Source organism: Chiloscyllium punctatum, chromosome 18, assembly GCF_047496795.1.
Source record: "Chiloscyllium punctatum isolate Juve2018m chromosome 18, sChiPun1.3, whole genome shotgun sequence".
NCBI lineage: Eukaryota > Metazoa > Chordata > Chondrichthyes > Orectolobiformes > Hemiscylliidae > Chiloscyllium > Chiloscyllium punctatum.
In genome coordinates this window covers 84171996-84189363 of record NC_092756.1, presented here as the reverse complement: position 1 = coordinate 84189363, position 17368 = coordinate 84171996, and the positions used below count along the sequence as shown (strand labels likewise).

Genomic DNA, 17368 nt, shown 5'->3' with positions numbered 1-17368 from the left:
CCATATTGTAGGGAATCTAATCCCTTTCATTTAATAAACCAGGCCGTTCTAACGCAGTACCTCAATCTCACCGCCAGGGAAGACGACGCTGTTGAGTCTGTAGACAGGTAAGTGGTCTGCCGGTACTTCAGGGGGCGCTGTGGGGCAGGTTTACAGCAGTTAGGGCACCTCTTGGTCTGGCTGTTTGATGGTGAGCGCTTGGCGCGACTGGAACGGTTACTGGCAGCCGAGCGATGTCGGCAACGCTGCTCAGGAAGAGGCTCGAGTTGATGAGGCAGGATTTGAGAGGTTTATCTTCCGACAGAAAATCGCCGGGTTAATTTTAAGCCGCTGTCCGTTCGCGGTCGGTCTCACTGGCTCCATGGATCTAAAGGCGGCGATTCCAACCTCCCGACACCGGAGAGGGGAGGGATGGGCGATTTTGACCTCCCACCGCCAGGGGTCGCTGTAAGTGGTGTCTACACCGCCTTTTCCCTCTGGTCACACATTAACAACCCTTGGCATTGGAAATTGGGCTTCCCAAAGTGGAAAATTCTGAAGAAGGATCTCTGGAATTCCAAACGTTAACTCTATCCTAGCTGTCCACAGATGCCGCTAGACTTGCTGAGTCTCTCCAGCAATTTCCACCAGGAATAAGAGCAGGAGCCCCTTGAATCTGCTCTGCCATTCAATAGGATCATGACTGATCTGACATTCCTCAAATCCACTTTGCTGCCTTTTCCCCATAACTCTTGATTCCCTGACTGATTAAGAAGCTGTCTACCTCAATCCTAAATGTACACAAGGACTCAAGCCCCACAGCACTTTCCTTACATAAGTGGACCGAAACACCTCACAGTATTGTTGAAGTAACTATTTGAGAGGGCTCAGGGAATCCCTGATGGACTTGACCTTTGGCCTCTTTTGGTTCCCCAGAAATCCTACTCTGTGGTAGTCTGGAATATAAAACTCTTACATACAGTTTAGTTTATAGTTAAAGAGTAAACTGATATTATTTTCTTTAAATAGTGGAATTTGGGAGTTCTCTGTCACTCATATTTTAACAGATTATGAGGCGACGTGAACATTTTTTGGGTGTTTAGTTTAATTAATGGAGGTTCACAGCCGTGCCTTAACACCAATCTAGTCCCATTTGCCAGCACTTTGCCCAGATCCCTCTAAACCCTTCCTATTCATATACCCATCTGGATGCCTTATAAATGTTGTAATTGTACCAGCCTCCACCACTTCCTCTGGCAAACAAAGAGTTTCACCAGAATTTTGCTTTTCCAATGATTTTGGATTTAATGCAGTATTCCCCAAACCATGCCCCATTTAGAGACTTGGAAATTGTTGTGACCCCCTGAGTGAGACCATGGAAGCTGTCACCATGAGAGAGGGAGCTTTATTTTCCAATGGCATCAATGTTACACTATAACATAGCTCAAGCCTGGCATGTAGGTATCTAAGAATCTAGGAGAAAGTGAGGACTGCAGATGCTGGAGATCAGAGCTGAAAATGTGTTGCTGCTGCGCTTTTCCAGCAACACATTTTCAGCTTTGAGCTAAGGTTCTAAAAGCATTAGCAGATTAGCGGCACCAGCTCTTACCCCTAAGAGTTCTCTCAAGCTACACCCCTTATTGCTGCAAACAAGCTGTCTTTATACTGGTATTAAAATTACATTTGATATTGTTATAAATTGGCATTTGAAATTGGTATTAAAATTACAAAAATGCCACATGTTCTTAATCAGATAAGCAGCAACCAAATGGCAAAAGTTTGCAGAGGAAGAGAAACTCCTTGACAGTTCTGAGTATGCTTGACATGCACATCGAAATGGGAACCCTGGATTAAGCCAGGCCAGATGGTTAATTGCTTTGGCTAGTACATCATAACGAGAGACTAGTCTAAATGATGTGAAAAAGGTCATGGGGGTCACCTTGCTTAGCTAACATGCCCAGTATCATTGTCCTACAAAATGGCTTTTTCTTTTAAAATCATCTTTGATTCACAGAATACAAATTAAATTCATAACATTCCTGGATCTAAAGCTCCAGGGAAAAACACACAAACATTTAATCCATGACAATCCAGTGTTCACTCAAATCAGACCATAAAGGGTTAATCTTTGCGCCAGCTTCAGTTCTGTCTGTCTGTCTCTCTCTGTGTCTCTTGAACCCTTCAGTCAGTGAATGTAATTTAGAGAAGAATGTTTTCTCTCTCTCACACACGTAAACATCTTCCAATTTCCTTATTATGTCAGTTTTTTCCTCATCTGTAAGGATAATGAAACATTCACACTCCAGCACAGTCAAGAAGAGGGAACTGAACTTCATAAATTCAAATCTGTTCAGTGTAGTATACGTGAAAATGTATCAGGGTTGTTCTATTATGTGCATATTCCACTCAGCTTATTAAATTACAAGTTCTTTTCCTATTCAGTTTGAGTTTTGTTAAGAGTCTTCAATATAAACAGAAATGTAGTTATCCGATACCCGACTGTGAAATATACGTGCCTCCAGCCCCCGGCGTGAGAAGGAAGTACTGCCACACATTCCACAAGTGAACAAACGTTATCACCTTATTTACAGCGATTCATTGACACTAAGAACAGATGTCCCCAATTCTTTTGGACAAGCACTTTCCCGCATTCTCCACAGCAAATGTGTCACATCTATTCCACCAGCACCTTGTAAATTGCAATAAGACATCCCTCCTTTTATACTCTGATCCTCTTAAGGGGCAACATTCCACTCATCTCCCTGATTGTGTTTCTTTCCCAAGTAGGGTCTAAGACTCTAAATGGGCTCTCAAGCTGACATCTTAGGGCTGTGAGCTCTGAGGTGACAATGGCCACCATTGAGCACTGACCCTGTTGTAGCAACCATGCTCCCTCCCTCATGGTGACAGTTTCCAAGTCTCATTGATGGGTCACGACAATTTTCAGGTCTCTAAATGGGGCATAGTTTGGGGAATACTGCATTAAATCCAAAATCATTGGAAAAGCAAAATTCTGGTGAAACTCTTTGTTTGCCAGAGGAAGTGGTGGAGATTGGTACAATTACAACATTTATAAAACATCTGGATGGGTATATGAATAGGAAGGGTCCAGAGGGATCTTGGCAAAATGCTGGCAAATGGGACTAGAATGGTGTTGTTTCACAGCAGCGAGCCCCTGTTAATTAAGCTAAACACCCAGAAAAGCTCACATCGCCTCATAATCTGTTCAAATATGAATGACAGAGAACTCCCAAATTCCACTATTTAAAGAAAATAATATCAATTTATTCTTTAACTATAAAAATGACCATGAAATAACAACTATTCACAACTCTATGCCCCCCCTTCTCTTACCTGCCTCCAACTCCATAACAATATACTGTTCCAATAAAACACTTACTAAAATTATGTCAACTTAATTTCAAAACCATACAGCAGCTGTCATCTTCAGCATCTTTCTTCTTCTGGCTGAAGAGCTCCCTGGTTCAACTTCTTCCTTTTACTGCAAATATGTTTCACATGAAAAGGTACCTTTGATAGAGAGTGTTTCAATGACTTGTGTGTGTCTCTCTCTCGATGGCAGTTACTCTGACTGATTTCCAAAATGCCTGCATATTTTATATCCCCAACATTGGTTTGATGTTGGCAAAACAATAAATTCAAAATCAATTTGGTTTTAGTATCCTGGGGTATAAATAAAACTGATAGGCAACCAACTTAGGTATCTATTTCACAGCCAAATGTTACATATTATCAATTTTCCAGTACACTCTGAGACTGCTCTTGTAAGCTCTCAGTGCAGAACAGCATTCACTCTCTCTTAAAGGTGCAGTACACGCCTTCAACTTCATAACACCTCCCCCCTTAAGAAAAAGTGAACCTTCATAATGAAAAGATGGCTTATTTTTTCTAATTCTTAATCCCATTACAATGAAATATGTAGGTCATTAATCTAAGTTCATATTAATTTCTGCACACACATATAAAACATTGGAATCTGTTCAGTCCTATCTATACTTTTTCCTTTAAGTTCGTGATAACGCATCTGCTATCACATTTTTACGACCCGCAACATGTACATTTCGTAAATTAAACGTCTGTAACATAAGATTCCAACCAAATAGTCTGATATTTTTGTCTTTAAATCATTCCAAGAATAGAAGAGGATTGTGGTCCATGTGCACAACTGTCTCTGACATATTGTTCGTCACATAAACATTAAAATGTTGTAGGACCAGTACCAAACTCAACATGCCTTTTTAAATGATAGAGTATTTTCTTTGGTGAGTGTTTCTTTGAAAGTATCCAACTGGCCATTCAATTCCGTCATCATCTTCCTGTAGCAGTACAGTTCCAACTCCTGTATTGCGAGCATCAATTGCAACTTCATAGGGTTTCAAAAATTTGATGTAACTAAAACTGATAGGGTTGTTATACTGCTTTTAAATTCTCAAATGTCTCCTGGCATTATTCTGTGCACCAAAATTTTGTATTCTTCAGTATATCTGTTAGCGGTGCCACCACGCTGCTGAAGTTTAAAACAAACTTCCAGTAAAACCTTCCAACTCAGCACTATTCTCTTGACCTGTCCTACCCGTCCATCTTCCTTCCCACCTATCTGCTCCACCCTCCTCTCCGATCTATCACCTTCAACCCCACCTTCATCTACCTATCTCATTCTCAGCTACCTTTCCACAAGCCCCACCCCCTCCCATTTATCTCTCAGCCCCCTTGGGCCACACCCTCCTTCCTGATAAAGAGCTTATGCCTGAAACACCGATTCTCCTGCTTCTCGGATGCAGCCTGACCTGCTTTTCCAGCACCACACTATTCGACTTCCAATAGAATCTGCATAGTCCCAAAAATCAAAGCACCTCTCCCTTTGAGGATTGTTGTGAAAATTTCTCAATGGCCGTCATCTTCGCATTCCTTGGCGTCAACCTTTACTACCAATGTTATGTCCCAAGAACATCACCTTTCCTTTGCGAATTCTGTTTTCTTTAAGTTTATTAGATTAGATTACTTACAGAGTGGAAACAGACCCTTCGGCCCAACAAGTCCACACCGACCCTCTGAAGAGCAACCCATCCAGACCCATTCCCCTACTTTTACCCCTTACACTATGGGCAATTTAGTATAGCTAGTTCACCTAACCTGCACATTTTTGGACTGTGAGAGGAATCCAGAGCACCCAGAGGAAACCCACGCAGACACAGGGAGAATGTGCAAACTCCACACACACACATTTGCCTGAGGCAGGAATTGAACCCTGGTCTCTGGTGCTATGAGGCAGCAGTGCTAACCACTATGCCACCATGCCGCCCACTATGTTCATGAATAACTTTATTACCAGTTTTGCTTCTCATGATCATTCAAGAGCTCTGCCAACTGTATCATGTGATCTTTCCATGACTGGCTAAAGATCACTACACCATCCAGATAAACTGCACAGTTTGTTAATCCAGCCACAACTCTGTTATGAGTCTTTGGAGTGTGACTGGTGCATTCTTCATTCCAAAAGGTATCATTTTGAATTGATATAGTCCATCTGGGGTTACAAATGCAGAAACCTCTTTTGCTTTTATATCTTTCCCCTCTCACCCTAAACCTATGCCCTCTAGTTCTGGACTCCCCACCCCAGGGAAAAGACTTTGTCTACTTATCCTATCCATGCCCTCATAATTTTATAAACTCTATGAGGTCACCCCTCAGTCATTGACACTCCAGGGAAACAGTCCTAGCCTATTCAACCTCTCCCTATAGCTCATATCCTTCAACCCTGGCAACATTCTTATAACTCATTTCAGAGCCCTTTCAGGTTTCACAACATCAGAATTGCACATGGTATTCCAACAGTGGCCTAACCAATGTCCTGTACAGTCGCGACATGACCTCCCAACTCCTATGCTCAATGCTCTGACCAAAAAAATGAAAGCATACCAAGCGCCTTCTTCACTATCCTGTCTACCTGCGACTCCACTTTCAAGGAGCTATCAACCTGCAAGGTCTCTTTGTTCAGCAACACTCCCTAGAACTTTACTTTTAAGTATATAAGTTCTGCTAAGATTTGCTTCCACAAAATGCAGCACCTAGCATTTATCTAAATTAAACGCCATCTGCCACTCCTCAGCCCATTGACTCATGTGATCAAGATCCCATTGTAATCTGAGGTAACCTTCTTCACTGACCACTACACTTCCAATTTTGGTGTCATCTGCAAACTTACTAACTATACCTCTTATGTTCATATGTAAATCATTTATATCAATGACAAAACGTAGTGGACCCAGCACCAATCCTTGCGGCACTCCACTGGTCACAAGACTCCAGTCTGAAAAGCACCCCTCCACCACCACCCTCTGTCTTTTACCTTCAAGTCAGTTCTGTATCCAAATGGCTAGTTCTCCCTGTATTTCAAGAGATCTAACCTTGCTAACCAGTCTCCCATGGGGAAACCTTGTTGAACACCTCACTGAAGTCCACATAGATCATGTCCACTACAATGCCCTCATCAATCCTCTTTGTTACTTCTTCAAAAATCTCAATCAATTTTGTGAGACATGATTTCCCACGCACAAGCCATGTTGATTATCCCTAATCAATCCTTGCCTTTCGAAATACATGTAAATCTTGTCCCTCAGGATTCCCTCCAACAACTTGCCCACCACCAATGTCAGGCTCTCACTGGTGTATAGTTGCCTGAACTGTCTTCACCACCTTTCTTAAATAGTGGCACCACATTAGCCAACCTCCAGTCTTTTGGCACCTAAACTGTGATTATCAATGAAACAAATATCTCAGCAATCACTTCCCTAGCTTGCCACAGAGTTCTAGGGTACACCTGATCATATTCACATGACATGCAGTGTTTTGTTCTATCCGGCATCTTTACCAGATAGTTTATCTGACTATACTTTTGCTCAATTTAATAGGGACCACTAAACCTGGATTTGAAGGGATCTCCTACCACTGGTAACAACACTAATACATCATCCCCACAGGAAAACTTCTGAATTTTAGAGTTTTTATCTGCCACTTATTTCATTCTATGCTGTGCCCTCTTCAGGTGCTGTTTAGCTAACTCACCTACCCAATTTAATCTCTCCCTCACCTCAGATACATAATCCAAGTATGAGATCTCCGACTTTGGTCCTGTCAATTTCTCTTTAATTAATTTCAAAGACCCTCTAATTACATGTCCAAATATTAACTCAAAGGGAGTAAACTAAGTAGATTCATTTGCGGCATCTCCAGTTACAAGCAATATGAATGGGATACCTTTAACCCAATCCTTTGGGTAATCCTGACAATACGCTCTTAACATGGTCTTCAGCGTCTGATGCCACCTTTCAAAAGCTCCCTAGGATTCGGGATAGTACGCACTTGATTTAAAGTGTATGCCTAAGCTATCCATGACTTCCTTAAACAGCCTAGCAGTAAAATTAGACCCTTGGTCTGACTGAATCTCTGTGGCAAAATGTGGCAATGTTTTAACAATTTTGTATACATCACGACCTTCTCCCTTCATCTCCATCTTGTTAATTTGACTTTCCTGACTAATTCACAACTTCTAAAGTTCAAATTCTCTGTCCCTTTCTCTTTCTTCTTTCTCTCTTTGCTCAGCTGAGAACCTTCTCTGTCTTTTTCCCTCTCTCTCTTTACTTTTTCTCTCCCTCTCTCTTTCTTTAACTCCATTTGCCTCAATTGCAATTTTAAGATTTTCTAACTCTTGTCTGTTTTTCTGATACACCTAAGTGCTTGACCAACTCTATTACAATTTCAGCTTTCTTTTTGTCCCTGGTTAAATCCAATTCTAACCTATTTGCTAATTCTAAAAGTATGTATTTCCTCTGTCTTTCTAAACTTTCTTGGCAAATTTGGGAAGCGTCTTCAAACCCCAAAATTTCTTTAATAATCTTAAGAGCCATTTCTCTCACTTTTAATTTAACCAATTACAAAAAAAACCAGAAATTAAACAAATTGTCTCACCTATGTTTTGTTTAAAGATCTGGGACACTAATCAGCAAGTGTTTAAATCTGCTGGGATCTTTCGTACCCCAAATCTGTTCAAATCTCAGACTGGTTCTGTCCAATCTTGAGTCAAAAAGTGTGGTGCTGGAAAAGCACAGCCAGTTGGGCAGCATCCGAGGAGCAGGAGGTTCGACATTTCGAACATAAGCTCTTCATCAGGAATGCTTATGATCATCAGGAATGCTCAGAGCTTATACTCAAAATGTCGACTCTCCTGCTGCTTGGATGCTGCCTGACCAGCTGTGCTTTTCCAGCACCATACTTTTTAACTCTGTTCTCTCGCATCTGCAGTTCTCACTTTTTCCCTCTGACTAAACCTGTCTAAATCTCAGACTGGATCTGTCTAAATCTGTCCAAATATTGGATCCAAGCCCTAAACTGTTACGACTCAGTGGTGAACCTCTCTGTTAATTAAACTAAACACACAGAAAAGCTCATGTTGCCTCATAATCTTTATAATATGAGTGACAGAGAACTCCCAAATTCCGCTATTTAAAGAAAATAAAATCAATTTATTCTTTAATTCTAAAAGTGCTCATGAAACAACAACTATTCACAACTTTCAGCCCCTCTTTCTTTTAACTGCTTATTACCTGCCCCATCTCTATAACAATATACTGTTCCAATAAAACACTTATTAAAATTACATCAAATTAATTTCAAAACCATACAGCAGCTGTCATCTTCGGTGCTTGTCTTCTTTTTGCTGAAGGCCTCCCTGGTTCGACTTCTTCCTTTTACTGCAAATATGTTTATTATGAAAAGGCGCCTTTGATAGAAAATGTTTCAATGTCTTGTGTCTCTCTCAATGGCAGTTACTCCAACTGATTTTCAAACCGCCTGCCTTTTTTATATCCCCAACATTGGATTGTCTCATTGGTTCAATGTTGGCAAAACAATAAATTCAAACTCAATTTGGTTTTAATATCCTGGGATACAATTTAAACTGATTGGTTAAATTATCGTTGTTGTCAAAACAGCAACCAACTCAGGTATTTATTTCACACCCAAATGTTACATATTTTCAATTTTCCAGTACACTCTGGGACTGCTCTTGTAAGCTCTCAGTGCAGAACAGCATTCAGTCTCTCTTAAAGATGCAGTACACGCCTTCAACTTCATAAGATTAGGTTAGGATATCTGGTCAGGATGGACAAGTTGGACCAAAGGATGTGCTTCCATGCTTTACATCTCTATGACTCTATATGTGCTTCTTGACTGTTGTAGTATTTTCTGACTTAATTGCATCAAATAGAATTATAGAAATTTATCTCGCAGAAAGAGAACCTTCAACCAAAATGATCTATGCCTTTCATCTGCTTATATGGTCCTCATTAACTGCCTTTCATTTGATCTTCCATGGGGTGAGTGTGACATTGGTATGGCTATCATTTGTTGCACCTCCCCAGTTGCCCTCAAATTGATTGGCTGTCGGACACAGTTAAAAATTAACTACATTGCTCTGGGTCTGAAGGATGTCAGATTTCTTTCCATTGACTTCACATTCTCCCAAAGTGTCTTACAGATCTATTGTCCAGTTTTACAGGATTTTGGTGAGATCAAGTTGGAGTTGTTTATGTAGCTTTGGTCTTGTTACCTAAGGATAGAACTTCCATGCCTTGGATGGACTCAGACAGAGCTTTATTGGATTGAATCCAGGAATGGTTGGGTTGTCCTAGCAGAAGAGATTCAGTGAAATGGGTCTATATTTTTTGGCATTTTGAACAAAAAATGGTGATTATATGTAAATAAACTTTAAAATTCAGAGACTTAACAAGGTGGAGGCTCTGAGGCTCTTTCCCCTGACTGGAGGTTATAGTCTTCAGAGCTAGAACAGGGGGGGTCAACCATTTCGGACTGAGGATCAAACCCACCACAGCAACTGAATTTGAATTCAGTTAACAAAATTAGGAAAGGAAGCTTCTCTCAGTAATGGTGACCATTAAATTATCATTGATTGGTATCAGAAACAATATCTGGTTCACTAATGACCTTGAAGGAAGGGAATCGTCTGTCTTTACCTGGTCTGGCATGTATGGGACTGCAATGTGGTAGATACTTGACAGGTTGTGATTGCATTTGACTCTGCAAAACCCAAGAATAAATGGTTTCTGTGAGGCTGATTCTCAAATGTTTTATGGGGGAAAGAATTCCTTTCAATTGGTCTAGTAATCACAGAACTCCCTTTCTAAATTATCCTTGTGCAGCTCTAACTGCTCCTCCATCTGAACTGCCCTCCGTAGACAAACAAATGCTGTGGTTACGAGAACAGGCCAGAGATTGGGAAACCCACACAAATAAGTCTCCTTCTATTAACCATTAGGTCAGGAGTGTGATGGAGTGCTCTCCATTTACCTGGATGGGTGCAGCTCCAACAACTCTCATGAACCTTGATACTATCCAGGACAAAGCAGCCTGATTGATTGACACCCCATTTCCAATTCTCAATCTTCACTCCCTACGGTCCCAACACACTGCAGCAGTAATTTGCACACTGTACTCAATGCACTTCAGCAACTCAGAATCCACAGAATTGGTATGGCACATAAGCAGACCATTTGACCCATTATACCTGCACTGTGCATTCGCCAACACGTACCTTCCAGACCTTTGACCCCTACAACCTAGAAGGGCAAGGGCAACATATATGCAAGAACAACACCATCTGCAAGTTCTAACTGTGTGGAGAAATGGAAGGGTAGATTGCTTAGACAGTGAACGCAGAGGAAAATTGAGAAGGATCACTTTCTACCCCAAAAGTTCTTTTGTTCTGATATAATTTCTAGATCTCATGTAACAGTCAAATGGACTAATTCCAAATTAAACATATTATTGGACCAGTGGAGTGCCACAAGAATTTACCTGGGGACAACTACTTTTCATCATTTATATAAATGATTTGAATGTGAGCATAAGAGGTATAGTTAGGAACTTTGCAGATGACACCAAAATTGGAGGTGTAAAGGACGACAAATTAGGTTGCAGTGGTATCTTCATCAGATGGGCCAATGGGCTGAGAAATGGCAGGTGTAGTTTAATTCAGATCAATGTGAGGTGCTGCATTTTGGGAAAGCAAATCTTAGCAGGACTTCTACACTTAATGGTAAGGTTCTAGGGAATTTTGCTGAACAAAGCAACCTTGGAGTGCAGGTTCATTGCTCTTTGAAAGTGAAGTCGCAGGTAGATAGGATAGTGAAGAAGGTGCTTGGTATGCTTTCCTTTATTGGTCAGACTATTGAGTACAGGAGTTGGGATGAAAATGTGTTGCTGGAAAAGCGCAGCAGGTCAGGCAGCATCCAAGGAGCAGGAGAATCGACGTTTCGGGCATGAGCCCTTCTTCCTGAAGAAGGGCTCATGCCCGAAACCTCGATTCTCCTGCTCCTTGGATGCTGCCTGACCTGCTGCGCTTTTCCAGCAACACATTTTCAGCTCTGATCTCCAGCATCTGCAGTCCTCACTTTCTTCTACAGGAGTTGGGATGTCATGTTGCGGCTGTACAGGACATTGGTTAGGCCACTTTGGAATATTGCATGTAATTCTGGTCTCCTTCCTATTGGAAAGATATTGTAAAACTTGAAAGGGTTCAGAGAAGATTTACAAGGATATTGCCAGAGTTGGAGGATTTGAGCTATAGTGAGAAGTTGAATAGGCTAGGGCTGTTTTCCCTGGATATTTGGAGGCTGTGGGGTGACCTTATAGAGATTTATAAAATCACGAGGGGCATGGATAGGATAAATAAACAAAGTCTTTTCCTTGGGGTGGGGGAGTCCAGAACTAGAGGGCACAGGTTTCGGGTGAGGGGGGGGAAAGATATAAAAGAGACCTAAGGGGCAGCTTTTACACGCAGAGGGTGGTACATATATGGAATGAGCTGCCAGTGAAATTGGTGGAGGCTGGTACAATTGCAACATTTAAGAGGCATTTGGATAGGTATATGAATAGGAAGGGTTTGGGGATATATGGGCCGAGTGCTGGCAGGTGGGACTAGATTGGGTTGGGATATCTGGTTGGCATGGACGGGTTGGACCAAAGGGTCTGTTTCCGTGCTGTACATCTCTATGACTCTATAATGCCTTGGTTGTAATACAGGCATCAGGTTTGCCCAAACACATTAACAGTGATGTTGTATTCAGAGAATTGAGGTCAGCAGTGGAAGAATGAAAAAAGTCAGGAAGATGAAATATATGGTCAAGATCTATGGAATAGGTCATGAGCCTGTCTCTAGAAGCTGTAATTGAGTGGCACCTCTTCACATCCAGCGTGTGGTGTGGCAAGACTCTCACGTGCTCTCACTCACTGCCTGCCATATTCCTTTGGGAAGCATTTACAGATTGCAAATTAACCTGTTCAGCCATATTACGACCACATTTTCACATGGCCATCAAATCCTTAATTGGTACTTGAACCCGGAACTTCTGATCCAGAGGTAATAGCTCTGTCCACTGCAACACACTGCTGTTATTTTGCAGACTTTCCATTTCAATTGCCTTGTCTCCCTTTAAATTTCAGTACGCTATCAATCTCAAATGCTCCATTTGGCAATGAGTTCTATATTCGAACTGCTTTGCTGTTTAATTCCCTGTTGGATTTATCAGTGACTATTACGTCAGTCACATTTAAACAGGAACACGTTCTCTACATCTTATGTTTGAAAATTAACTGATCAATATTCATGGTAGTTACATATCTGTGAGTTAATGTGAGTCTTGTTTGCTTCCACAGAGGAGTATCGGAAGAAAGAGGCTGCAGATCACACAGAGGAAAATCTCCAGTATATGCTCGGTGCCAGATTCCTGCCTGAGAGCAAAGTGACTCAACAGGTTAGTGTTTCTAACACGTCAGTTTCTCACCATCTCCCACGTGTGTCGGAGTTTTGCAGATTGAGGGCCCGCTCAGAAAAACATTGACTTTGTTGATAGCACTGGATTCTGAAGCTGTGTTAGACAAGGCTGGACAAAGGACTGGACCTGTAAGAATGTGTCAGTCGTGGTTCAGTGGGTCACACGCTCACCTCAAAGTCTGAGTCTGGAGACTTGCCGCAATATTCAGACTGAGGAACTGCTGCATTGTCAGAGGTTCAGCCTTTTGGATATGACTTAAACCAAGGTGCTGTCTCCCTTCTCAGGTGACTGTAAAAGGAAAAAAAAATCGCAGGGCTGTATTTTGAAGAAAGACAAGGGAATGCTGCCAGTGCCAATACATATCCCTCAACCAATATTATTAAAATAAACGGTCAGCCCTTTCTAAACAAAAGGAAAATGATTTTAATTTTTATCGCGCTTTTCATCACTACAGCCAGTGATGTAATTTCTGAAGTGTCCATCTCTGTTGTAATGACGGGAACATGGCAGCCAATTGATGCACAGCCAGATCAGACAGACAGCAGTGTAACAATAACCAGATTGTGTGTCTTTGTGATGTTGAGTAAGGGATAAATATTGGCTGGGACACTAAGGTGAATATGTATGCTTTACATGTTCTGCAGGACCTATGGGAATTTCGCTAAATGTGGGAATAATGACATCACATGATGACCTAAATGGCTGTATAATTCTGTGAATGGAGTTATGGAACATAAAGCAGTTTCGTCCTTCAGTTTAGCACACAGGCTGCCAGACAAAACTGATGTGGAAAATAACTCTCAATGTAAAATACTGATTTTTTAAAAAAAATAATTTTAGGTCTTGAATTATTGTCGAGGAAGTAAAGCAAAGGATTGCCCAGAGAAAGGGGAAGTGAAGAAGGAAGAGAAGAGCGTATTCACAGATTGTGACTTTAGAAAGTTCGAAAGAGAGTATTTTGGGGCATCCTAACCTTGTTCTTTCCTGAAAAGAGTGAACCAGCAGGCTTCAGTTGTTGGGGAGAGATCTGCATCACAAACCCTGTAAGCACTGCCCAGCCCAAGACCTGCCTGCAAAATCTAGTAATCATATACTTAAAACCTTGTGTTCTCTTTTTCTGTGTTTCACATCAACATACAAACATTTGTGTTAAGTGAAAAGTAAATATTGCATCGTACTAGATTACTTGCGCTTATTACTAGAATGCTATGTCTAACACTGTCTCCCCAAACCTTCTCCCTCTGTGACTCTAGAGATTTGAATATTGTTGCAATCCCTCAGCTGGAAATGTGAGGAGATGGTCTCTGTGAGTGCAGGACCTTGTCAGATAGGGAGCACGGTTGTTCAACTCAGTTGGAGCTCCTTGCTGCCAAACAGCTCACACCCTCCGCTTGGGGTCTCAGATCACATTTGGGACGCCCTAGTCTAACAAGTATCACCATTTATGTCACCTTTAGCTCCCAGTAACATCACAGTTTCATTCATGGAACAGGAACATTCTGAGATGTTTTGACTCTTTCTCTTCCAATCCACCACAAGCCATGCCAAAGAGCAGAGCCATCTTGCTGGTTTATCCAGTCAGGCAGACTAGGAATGCGAGATTTCAAGCCTGGTCTTTCGTGATCTTTGGGGTGGCTACCATTCACTGTGGTGCCCATGGCGCTAAGGTTCCACCTCCTTTGCACTATCCAGAAAAACACATTGGGTAACACCTATGTTTGAAGAAAGGCACCTCTCAGAGTGTAGCATCCCCTCAATACTGCATGGGAGTGTCAGCCTTGATCTTTGCAACAAGGATTGGCAATAAATGCTGACCAGCCAGTAATGCCAACATCACATAAATGAATAATTAAAAATGAACACCTATGTTTGGACATCAAGTATGGATGAAATTGGGCAGAGTTGCTACCCCTGTCCCCTCTGTGTGATCTTCACATTCATTGTTAAGGTTCATTCACAAATAATGATAGTGATTGAGATGGGATGAAAACTTAGCCTGAATAATTAATGTCCCTGCCCCGCATCCTCCCTCCCCTTGTTAAAACTCCAGTTTTTAAACCAGGAAGTGTAAAGTTCAAAAAACAACTCACCATCTTCTCACTTTTTGTGAAGATTGCACCTTCTTCTGATTGATACCTCACAAAAAATTGAAACCATAATTAACTTCACCCCTTCCCACTACTTGTCTCTTAATTCTTTAAAGGCTTATAGCAAATTGGCATTGGTTGTCCATCCCTAATTGCCTTTGAACTAAGAGCAGTTAAGAGTCAACAACAACAATGCCTGCTTAGTGTTCTGGGGTCATGGGTTCATCTCCCAACTTGGCAGCTGGTGACATTTAAAAGTAATGGATAATTACATTTGGAATATAAAGCTCATCTTTGTAGCAGTGGCCATGAAACTATAATCAGTATAATCATGAAAATAGCATTTAGTTCACGACTATCATTTCGGGAAAGAGACCTGTCCTCTGAAACAGGTGAGCAAGCCATTCAGTTCAAGGGTAATGTGGGATGCGCAGTAAATGCTGGCCTGGCCAGTGAGACTAACATCCCATGAAAAAATAAATAAAAAGTTTAACCATCGCAGCCGCCATCCCCAGTCTACCCACTCTATTGTTATGCAGCTCAGAATTAATTCTTGCTATATAAAGTTATCGCTGTCCTCACTGAGTCACAATATTCTGGATTCAAGTCTGATTGCAGAACCTGGATGCAAAGATCAGGGTTGATGCATTTATCTCTCTGATACCCTTAACAGCCTCATTACCTCTTGATAGAATGCTCAGAGATATTTTTCTCTTATAAGTGCTATCCAAATGAAACTGTAGTGATAGGACCATACAATGGGTGTGGCATCCTCAATCTGGCTCCATGATGTTTCTTCAGCATCAGGGAAATCTCATTTCATCTGGCCTCATGTACACAATGTAAAAGCAACCTAAAGGTATTATTGCCATAGTCCTACCAGACCACAGGGCTGCTCTCTCATTAGGGAGACAGAGACAACTGGTGGTGGTTTAATCTGAGGGTCATCATATCTCAGGTATGGAGAATAGTTGAAAAGGAGAGCCCTTCATAATATCTTCAGCTGATGCAGAAATTGAAACCACACTGTTAGCGTTGTTCTGCATTGCAAATCAGCCCTCCACTCCAACCAACTTCTTAGTAACAGTATATTTGATAGAACAGTCCTTGTTCCCATAGTTGCAAACTAATGTTACATTTAATATTCAGTCTGGGTATTCAGGAACCCAGTGTGAAAACTGAATGTTGTCTTTATCTAATGTGAAACAAATTTAGGATTGGGACTGCACTCCAAATCTTAGAATCCCTACAGTGTGGAAGCAGGCCATTTGGTCCATTGAGTCTACACCAACTGCCCGAAGAGCATCCCACCTAGACCCACGCTATTCCCTGTAACCCCATATTTCCCCTGGCTAATCCACGTAGCCTGCACCTCCCTGGACACTTTGGGCAATTTAGCATGGCCAGTCCACCTAACCTGTACATCTTTGGACTGTGGGAGGAAACTGGAACACCTGGAAGAAACCCATGCAGACACAGGGAGAATGTGCAAACTCGGCACAAACAGTCCCTGGAGGCTGGAATTGAGCCCAGGTCCCTGGCACTGTAAGGCAGCAGTGCTAACCACTGAGAAGCATGGAGCCCAATGGGTTCCAAACAGGTGATTTCACTCCAGCACAGTTCAGGAGCAGTGCCGGACTGCACTAGAGTGAGATCACCTGATTCAGTACACTGGTATCTGGGCCATTTGCTCCAACAAGGACAATATTAATTAGCAAAGAACCAAAACAAACTCCAGGATCTGTTTTGGATCATATCAATATTAAGTCATAATGATAGCAAGTCACATAAGGGGGAATAAAAGGCTTATTCTTTACTACCAGCAAATTTCCCGAGACATTTCACGTTGAGGTTGTATATTTACAAGAACAGTAATGTGCAAAGTAATATGATAAGAAACAACGGTCAATGCACATTGAGGGTGTATGAGTTCAGCAATGATGGGATAGAATGAAACAGTATATTCTGTGGCTGGTATATGTTATTAAACAAAGTTAACATTCCAAAAAAATTGCATGTTAAAGTGTTTAATATAGCATACACAATACTACTACTAGATTTCATTAAGAGGAACATTATCATCAGGTCTCTATTCTTTACGTGCATCTAGTTGCATTGTTTAGTATCTTTCTTTTATCTTGTTTGTATTTTTAGTCACTGTTATGGGAAATTGATATATGGTTCAATCTACTCGAGCAATTCACCCTCACCCTGTCATTCTCACATTGCTCACCTTCATTGTGAAGATTGATAGCTCCTGACTATGGGAGATTGATAGCTTGCTGTTCTCCCCAAAGACTTCCCAGTCTGTCGGAACTATGTGTTTTTCTAAGCTTTTCAAATATCAGAAGTTGGTATTGTTTATATTTATAAAGGTTAAAATTAAAATCACTGTAGTCCTGCTGTCTCATTATAGAGAGATAATTGGTA

At 41.4% G+C, this 17368-nt stretch overlaps 1 long non-coding RNA gene across 1 annotated transcript; it reads left to right on the top strand.

Moving 5' to 3' along the window:
* Positions 1-169: 169 nt before the first annotated feature.
* LOC140489267 (uncharacterized) lies at positions 170-17002 on the top strand. Its single transcript, XR_011963116.1, has 3 exons — positions 170-447; positions 12733-12830; positions 13692-17002. It is a non-coding gene; the product is annotated as an uncharacterized lncRNA (long non-coding RNA).
* Positions 17003-17368: the final 366 nt, after the last annotated feature.